This window comes from Vitis vinifera, chromosome 3, assembly GCF_030704535.1.
Source record: "Vitis vinifera cultivar Pinot Noir 40024 chromosome 3, ASM3070453v1".
Lineage (NCBI taxonomy): Eukaryota > Viridiplantae > Streptophyta > Magnoliopsida > Vitales > Vitaceae > Vitis > Vitis vinifera.
In genome coordinates this window covers 74719-84520 of record NC_081807.1, presented here as the reverse complement: position 1 = coordinate 84520, position 9802 = coordinate 74719, and the positions used below count along the sequence as shown (strand labels likewise).

At 36.2% G+C, this 9802-nt stretch overlaps 1 pseudogene; it reads left to right on the top strand.

Annotated features, from left to right (window-relative positions):
* The first annotated feature begins 501 nt into the window (after positions 1-501).
* On the top strand, positions 502-7285 carry LOC100854920 (uncharacterized; annotated as a pseudogene).
* The last annotated feature ends 2517 nt before the right edge of the window (positions 7286-9802 follow it).

Below are 9802 nucleotides of genomic sequence, written 5' to 3'. Positions count from 1 at the left end.
ATTATTAATTTATTAATAAATAAAATATTCATTTATAATATCTTCTAGCTATCAATTTATATTTGTTGAAGTAATACTAGATTCTTAAGCTTAAATATAAATAATTTATTATTAAAATATATATTTCTAATTTCAACAATAAACTATAATTTAATAGTTTTTAATTAAATTTTAAAGTTAAAAAAAAAATAACTGAAGTCTCAGTTAGCAATTGAGGCTTTAGTTCAAAATGAAGTCTCAATTGACAACTACGACTTCAATTCAAAAACTGAAACCTCAATTGGCAACTGCGGCTTTAGTTCAAAAATGAAGTTTCAGTTGCCAATTGAGGCTTTAATTAAAATTTTGAAAAAAAATATATATTTTTATAACATGGTCCGTACGTGGCATCAAAGAGGCTAGTTTGAACATAAGTTTCATAAAGTGATTAGATATAATATTTTTTTTAATGCATGGACCATTTTGACCCAAAACTCGGAAAAAAAATATCAAACCATGAGTATGGAGGGTATAACCCATCGAAGAATCCGTACATATGGGATTTGGATTCATGTAGCTGAGTTGGGAAAACTACCTCTTGTTCTCCTCATTCATGGCTTCCCTAAGCTATGGTCTTCATGGAATTACCAGATGACCCACTTGGCCAAGCATGGCTACCGCGTCGTCGCACCTGATATGCGAGGCTATAGAGACTTTGATTCTCCCCCTGATCTAGCTTCATACACCACACTCCACCTTGTTGGAGACCTAATTGGCCTTTTGGACCAGCTCGGAGAAGAAAAGGTAGTTCACCTCCTATATTGGAAAAACCTTTTCTATCATCTTCTTAGAAGCTCAAGCACAAGGTAAAACTTGATTAGTATTGCTTTGGTATTTCTGCAACATTTTAAAAAAGTCGTTTTTACTTCTCACGAATAAAGAAAAATGATGATTTTAAAAGTGTTGTGAATTGAAAAATAAGATAAATTATAGGGTTAATTGATTATAATAAGATTAAGATATTTTGGCAATCATAAACATATAAATAATACTGGAGAAATTTTATATATTATATAAGTATATGGTAACTTCACAAATGAAGAAATTATTTTTATTTTTTTTCTGAAAATTATTTTTTTAACTAAGAATTAGTCTCAATTTGTCTTTTTGATAACCATCTCGAGAACATCCCTAAGCAGGGCTTACACTTATACACCAAATTCCCCCAACTTTTAAGGGTTCCACCAGCCCACCCGCTCACATGCATGCATTCTTCTTTTAAATCCCAACAAGAAATAAAAGTAGTTCATTTTTGTAGTGAAACATGGTGTTGAATACTAGTGTCGGTGAGCATGCATTGTAGTGGGGCATGACTGGGGCACAAAAGTGGCCAGCACGTTTGCCTCTTGAGGCCAGATAGGGTCAAGGCACTAGTTAACCTCAACGTTCCCTTCAGGCCATGCTCACCGGAGCTCAAACCACTCAAATTCATGAACCAAGTATTTGGTCATTGTGGGGGGTTCCCCTCCACATGTCTCTTTCAAGCCTAAGACCCCTTGGTCGTCTAGGACAAACATGATACCCGTCTGGGATCATTCTATCCAAACAAAGATGAGTTTCGTCTGGCACCAAAAGTGAAAGGGTTTCCTTCTCCCACAAGGCCAAACAAAATCGGCAGTTTAGGCTTGTTGAACTCTCAGACAGGAAAATCAGTCCAATCAAGTCCTCAAGATTTTTGACATGCGTTATCAATCGCACCTGACGTCTGAGCGTCGGCCCAAACACCTGACACCTAAGCGGCAGACGGGACCCCATTTACACCTAAAAGTCAATGTTCATTAATTATTGCACACAATTCCAGACATTGACATGCTAAATTGACAGTCAGCTGCATGGTCTAAGATTTTGGCACGTCAGTAAATGGCACCTGCTAGTCGCCCTTATCTGAGATGATTGCCCAGTTGGCCTAAGGCCAATCATTATTACAAGAAAGGTTAGAGTGCATAGTTAGCACTATAGTGGCCGTGCCATCAGCTCTATATAAACCCCTCAAAAAACACGAACAAGGTACACATGCACATATACACTCACTATCTCCCACAAAATAGTTAAAGTTACTTTTGTCTGACTTAAGCTTCAGAGGGGCTTGCCCAGACCACCTGTCTGGACATCCTCTTATGTAGGAATGAAGTTTGTTTGACTCTAGTGCAGCTAAACGAACTCCTCAAGAAGCATGAAGAAGGGAAGAAGTTTGTCTAACTTCAACAAAACTAGACGGACCTGACTCCAGTTGACCTGACACTAACATTGGCGCCATCTGTGGGAATCTTCCGGGCAGTAGTGGTTTCACTTTTCAATGCCTCTAAGCTGGTGAGGAGGTCCTCACTCACATCCATGTTATGGGCCAGGTATGCCATCATGGTTTCGACTGCTTCCAACCAGAAGAAAATCTAAGCTCGCTGATGCATGAGGTTTCAGACTCTAGCTATCACCTGAGAAGACAGTAGGAAAATCGTTGTGAAACAAGAGGCTAAGGAAAAATGAGCAAAAAATGGGAGACAGCTTACCATTTCTACTGTTTCGAAAGTCATGTAGTCTTGCATGGGCATAATGCGGGAAATGGCGGAGTCCGAGGTGCCATACGAAAGTCGTGCTATAAAAAATCCATTGAGATCGTTGTTTATCTCAATCAAGATCCATTGAGTAGCCAAAAATAGCACTCTCACGTTTTGTATTAGAGTTTCTCTGTTGGTGAACGAAGGGATTCGCCTTAACAGTGTCATCAGCGGAAGACAACTTCTCATCCAGCTTAGGAATGATCTCCACAGCAATAGTCGAAGGCACTGGCACCGGTGGAGGAACTGAAACAGGTTTCAAACAGGCAGGTTTCGGACAGGCTTTCTTGGAGGGGATAAGATTGACATCAATGGATTTGAACAAGTGTTTGCACTGTCTCTCACGAAATTTGACCCTCAAGTTTGAAGTCATACCTTTTTCTTCTTCCTCCTCTTCACAAATAATGGGGAACACTACCCAATCAACCCCTGTTTCTAGCTTGCTACTAGAAGCCGAAGATGATGAGGATGATGAAGCTGATGGAGAAAATGAAAATGTGGGAGGCGGAGTCCTTGCTCTCCAGACAGCCCGAGCAGCATGTTCATTCCTCTTTTCAATAGGAAGCCGGACAGTGGAACTGGAGGCCGAACAGTAGAATTGGAAACCGAACGACCAGCAATCGGAGCTTACCTCAGTGTCCCTTCCTGACGTTTTCTCTCCAACTCCTCTAAACAGGCCTGGTGTGCCTTAGAATATGTCAAATGGGCAACCTCGTAGAAGGGAAAATCTTTCAACATAAAGTGTTCTCCAGGCACCAAAGGCAGAGGAGCCACACGAGATAATACAGGAATGATGAACGGCTTGGGATCATCGATCAGCGCTAGTAAGTTTTTGTTTGACATAAGAACTTTGTGATTCCGTTCAGATGCGTCAATTTCGAACAGCTTGTTGAGTCGGGTGAATGAAGTCTTTTCCACCCACTTTACAAGGCGTCCCCACCTTTCCTTACCTATATCACACAAACAGAATGACCAACATTAAATCCACAATAAGGAAGAAATAATTGCAAGATTCGAAGAAAGTGACGAAAGCATATCCTACTCGGAATGTCCAACGAACATTGTGGAGAAAATACTATGTCTGGTCCCTCGGATGAACCACTCCAAGGACCGGAGACTAGGACATGCCCCTTTGCTCGACCTTTGCCTGAATCTAGAAGACTGGTCACCAGTTGGAGGGAAGGAATATGGGAAAACAAGCTAAACCTTTCCTTCTGACTCATTTTGATAGTATATACGAACAAGATTTTCAGCAAGGAAAGATCCAACTGGAAGAGCATGTCTAGAATACTATATCCCATCAGCACTCGGACAATAATTGGATGGAGAAATGTTGGAGGGATTTGTGTAAAATGAAGGAACTGCTTGAAGAAAGAGAGGAGGGATAGACGGAGCCTCGCAACGAATTGTTCCTTAGTAAAATACATCACGTTGTTGGGTTGATCAGTGGAGGATAGAGCATCATCGTCTATTAGATGAATAGGGATATTGTCTGGTATGTGGAAACGTGCCCAAAATTCCCGTTCCGATAGGAGACTAAGTGGATGCTCCGATTTAAGGCTCTTGGCTCAAGTGTCTTTTCAACCACTTTTCTGAGGCCTACCGCTTCCGCTGGTGGAAGCAACACCTTATTTTGCCTAAGTAGTTCTAGGCTATGTGGAAACCTACGCGAGACAACGCAGTTATCAAGATCGATTACTGATCGATTACTCGGCCCATTCCCTGTTTAGCGGTACAACAAGAAACCTAGACGGACCAAAAGTCCAAGTCTAAACGGATCGTCTAAACAAAACTTGTAGAGCAAGTCTCTTAACCTATGAACGGAGGAAGGGTCATCCTCATCGTGCCAGCGCGACGGTAGCAGGATGAAACACCTGAACCAATGGTTGGATGCACTGACAACGTAGGAGCAGCAAGGGGAACCTAAAAAGCCTTAAATTTGACCCTTTGTTCAACCATCCTCTCCAAAGCAAAAACATAAAAAAAAAACCCTAGGATCTGGACGCCAGGGCGTCCATTTCCTGTCTAACCCAACAACCGCCAGTGCGTTTCAAAGAAAAATAACAAACAAAAAGAATGGTGAATGGTGGAAGGCTTACCGGAGTCAAGAATGAGCATTCTCTAACAAGAATGGAACTCACTGGAAACAGGCTGATGGACGACAATGGCGAAGGCGAAGAGCTACCGGTGACATATGCGACGAGGACGAAGGTACAGAGCGGGAAGAAGAACTCCAAAGCGAAAAAATTCCAAAAAAGTAACTTAAAAGGTGTAGAGCCCCTCTATTTATAGATATCCAAAAACCTAGGTACCCCAAGAGACAAGTCGCCTGGAAACGCTTCTCGAAGAGGCGCGACGTCTAACGACCAGCCTTGATGGATGCTACCTATCATTGCCACTCCAAGTGACACGTGTTCCAAAACACTCAAATAAACCTGAAGAGACAGATAATCCGTTTTGCCTCAACCCGTCAGCTACTTGGCTGAATAAAGGTAGACGGATTAAGGGGGCATTGTGGGGGGTTCCCCTCCACATGTCTCTTTCAAGCCCAAGACCTCTTGGTCGTCTAAGACAAACATGATACCTGTCTGGGATCATTCCGTCCAAACAAAGATGAGTTCCGTCTGGCACCAGAAATGAAAGGGTTCTCTTCTCCCATAAGGCCAAACGAAATCGGTGGCCTGGGCTCATTGAACTCTCAGACGGGAAAATCAGTCCAGTCAAGTCTTCAAGATTTCTGGCATACGTGATCAATCCCACTTGACGTTTGAGCGTCGGCCCAAACACCTGACACCTAAGCGGCGGACGGGACCCCATTTACACCCAAAAGTCAATGTTCATTAATTATTGCACACAATCCCATACATTGATAGGTTAAATGGACAGTCAACTACATGGTCCGAGATTTTGGCAAATCAGCAAATGACACCTATCAGTCGCCCTTATCTGAGATGATTACCCAGTTGCCCTAAGGACAATCATCATTATAAGAAAGGCTAGAGTGCATAGTTAGCACTATAGTGGCGGTGCCATCAACTTTATATAAACCCCTCAAAAAACATGAACAAGGTACATGGGCACATATACACTCACTATCTCCCACAAAATAGTTAAAACTACTCTTGTCTGACTTAAGCTTCGGAGAGGCATGCCCGGACCACCTGTCCGAACATCCTTTTGTGTAGGCAAGAACTTTGTTTGACTCTAGTGCAGCTAGACAGACTCCTCAAGAAGCACGAATAAAGGAAAAAGTTTGTCTGACTTTAGCGAAACTAGACGAACCTGACTCCAGTTGGCTTGATGCTAACAATGATATTTTCTACATAACTCAGTTTCAGGTACATTTATATCAGTAGTTGTTGTTGGTCTGTTCATAACTTCATATTGAAACAGTAATATCTTGATATCATCTTTAATTAGTAATGCATTAATTCAAGAGCCAGGAAGAGCATAAAAGTCATTTTCTAGGTATGATTGTTTGACGATATTGAAAAAGTTTTTACTAGTGAATGTGCCTGATCTTCTGGTGCTCCTCCTGGTGTTGAGATCATTGATTTTCTCAACACCCCATCAGAATTACCTCCATGGATTATTGAGAAGGAGCTTCAGTTTAGTGCCAGTAAGTTTCAACAATCTGGATTTACTGGGGCTTTGAACTACTACCGTGCCATGGACATGTAAGTTCTTGCATTTACGTTGTTTTTAGACCATGTACTTTAATAAAATAAATTAAAGGAAACTAGTGGTCTATCTTTGGTTTTAGGGACCATTAATTGTTTTTTAGCGAAATGCTCAAAGTTGATACAAGAATTGATATCAAAATCAGGATTATGGGTTCGAGTTAGGTCACCCAATTAATGATTCTTAGAACATGCTGGTGTGATGTACATTAGGATTGGTGGGAGTTGATCAAGGTTTGAACAACCTTTAGAAATCCAAACTTACATATTATTTATTTGATATATGATATGATGTTTCATTAAAATATTAAAAAATGGAAAAGATAAACAAACACTCTGACTTAGTTTTTCATTATATTAGATTAATGAGTTTATTAATTTTTCAAAATTATTAAAGTGTCTTGAATAGTCAAGTGTCTAGATGCACTTTTTATTTTATGTTTTTAGAAAATAATAGTGAATTTTGTTTTTGAGATATATTTTTATAGATTCTAAAATAATTATTTTGTTTAATAACCCATAGAAACATATGGGAATTTGAATTGCCCACAAACTTGACATAGGTTAGGAATTCACAAATCGACCTTGGGTTGGATTTGTTGTGGATTGGGCATACCACATTCATGTTATATACATTTGTTATGGATTGTGCATACCAGTTTCATATTATATACATTTGATGTTGCCTGAGCCAAATATGGCGGAAGCTTTCTTTTTGTTTTTCTTTCTCCTCTTTTTCCCATGCTTCCAAACTTTTGGGATTGTGATAGGAATTGGGAGCTTCTAGGGGCATGGCAGGGAGTAAAAATTACTACACCAACGAAATTTATTGTTGGGGACGAGGACGTGGGATTTGAAGCATTTGGGAGAGGGGACTATATAAAGGGAAAAGCATTCAAGGGACTGGTACCTAACATGGAGGTTGTTGTGATTGGTGGCCATCATCACATCCAAATTGAGAAAGCTGAACGAGTTACTAGTGAAATTCTATCCTTCTTTGGTGAATGGTGATCCATCACTGTTTTGGATTTGTTAAACCATTCAAAACCTTAAATTAACTATTCATACATTATTTGTCTTGTGTCACTTTTCAATGTTTTTTTTTAACAAATTTCAATGACAGCTTTCTTTGTCTTTCCTGTCAATTCATGTTTGTTGGGCATCGGCCTCATGTAATCTTTCAACCATTTGAATGTTAGAACTTATTTTTTAATTTTAAATCCATGGTTTTTTTTCATGATTTGATTTGTGCGTGTTTTCAAGTTGTGTTTTTCTTATTCTAAGTAAAGATTAAAATCATTTTTTTATATATATTTATAGTAAATTAGACATTAAAATTTTTATTTTTTTTTTACATTTTTTTTAATACCAACATCCCGGACTGTTTTTATCTATTTTAATTAAAAATACATGATTATGACTTTTTTTAGGCCGAAGGATTCACCAAATCTATGGAAAATCCAACTCCATAACATTGTCAATAAATTATCAAGAGCATGAATCAAAAAATGATGTCTTTGACTGATTTCTAGAAAATTCTAATGGAAGAAAAAATTAAAATATATATATATATATATATATTTGATTATATTCGACTTATTATTAAAAAAATGAAAAATTAAATACAATTTAAATTAATTACAAACTTATGGATTTTAACTTATTTAATATTTATGAATAAATATGAAAAATAAGGGACCTATAAAAATATCAAATTTTCCCAAAGACGGAGGAGTCTATGAATGAAGGTCGGTATAGTTGATTGTGGCTTTTAGGCAAAAAACACATAAATTGAAAATATTCAAGGTGCTGACAATGGCATAGTTTGTGGGCATGACACAAAAGATTTGGGACCCCGACTATTGGAAATCTATTATCGTCATCATTGTCATAGGGAATGGGCCTACATTTACCCCAAAAAAAGCTATCTCTTGTGTATGATTCTTATCCATCAATGTGATTTGTCCTCGTTCCCAATGCCATTCATGTTTTAGATAACAAATAAATAGATGAAATTCTAGTTTAAAAAAATTATAAAAACGTGCATTATAGAACATATTTGAAAAATACAAAACTCCCTATTATATAAAATCCATGTGAATTTTTAAGCTTAATTACATCTAGCTATTAAATTGAATGGAATTAAATCACATGTCAAAGACAAGCTTTCATATCAAAATTTAATATAAATACCAAGTTTTTGTTTTGAAGGTGTGATTTTCATGTAATATAGATTATTATAATTTTAAAATTTATTTAAGCAATACTTATTTTTTTAAATTGTTTATAAAATTTATTATTTTTATTAAAAGAGTTTTTTTTAATGTGAAAAAAGTTAAATGTTAAAAACTCAATGATCTAATGGTTTTTAGATAATGAATTAAAAAAAAACACTCTAAATATTTAAAATAATGTCGTTGTGCATTTAATACTTTGCAAGTGATCGACAAGGGTTAGATTGAATCTCGACCAAGAATAGGTGTTACTCGATTAGAAAAATATTTCCTTATATTGAGAGAACGGTTCCTTCTACTAAGAGAGCAATTCCTTTTATTGAAAAAGCAACCCTTCTAGAATAGATAATATTTTTTACACATTTCAATTGGAAAAGAGCAATCAATCAATCAATTCTCCTAACTGGTTAAGCCAATTCAACCCATCTTCGATTGATTATCCGTTTTTAACTTTAAAATCTATCTTTTTCAATTCCAATTTTTGCTTAACACTTATACAACATCTTTAAATACTTTTATTAACCAATTTTAAGTAGTTTTGCCTAAGGTTTTTAAAACAATAATCGATCTTCAAGACTTAAAAATAAGTATGAAAGAAATGTATGTTTAAGTAAAAGTCCTATATATACCAAAGTATTCATCTTATATTGAGTTTCAAGATTTTCATGCATCCTTAATCTTGTTTTATTGATTTCTTATCTGATTTTGTTTATTAAAACTCGAAACTTAACTTGATTTTACATCATTAACAAATTAATTGTAATTTGTTATAATCAAAACATATTTAGAGAACTATTTGGGCTAACAATTTGATTTTACATATCATGATCTATAATTGAGTCATTTATACTTGAAGTTATATGTTTACAATAATAATAAAAAATATATATTTCCATGTCAATGTCTTCCCGTGTCAAACAAGACCAAAGAATTAAAGTTCAACTTGTTTCTTTTCAAATACCATTAATTAAATTCATTTATTTTGTAATTTAATTCCAAACATACAAGGGGTTATTTGGTAATATTTTTAAAAATAGCTTTCAAAAATTGTCATTGATTTTTTAAAATAAAATTCCGTTTGGAAACTTAATTATAAAAAACCCGTTTTCTTAATTTAATAATATAAAAAGTTTCTAAAATATTCATCATTTTTTCAATTATAACATAAGACACTATTAAGAAAAAAAAATTAAAAACGCTTAAATTTGGTTTTTATTCATAATAATTAAAAGAAATTATTTTCTATTACAAATAAATCAAATATATTTTTTGAAGGTAAAAAATTATTTTTTGT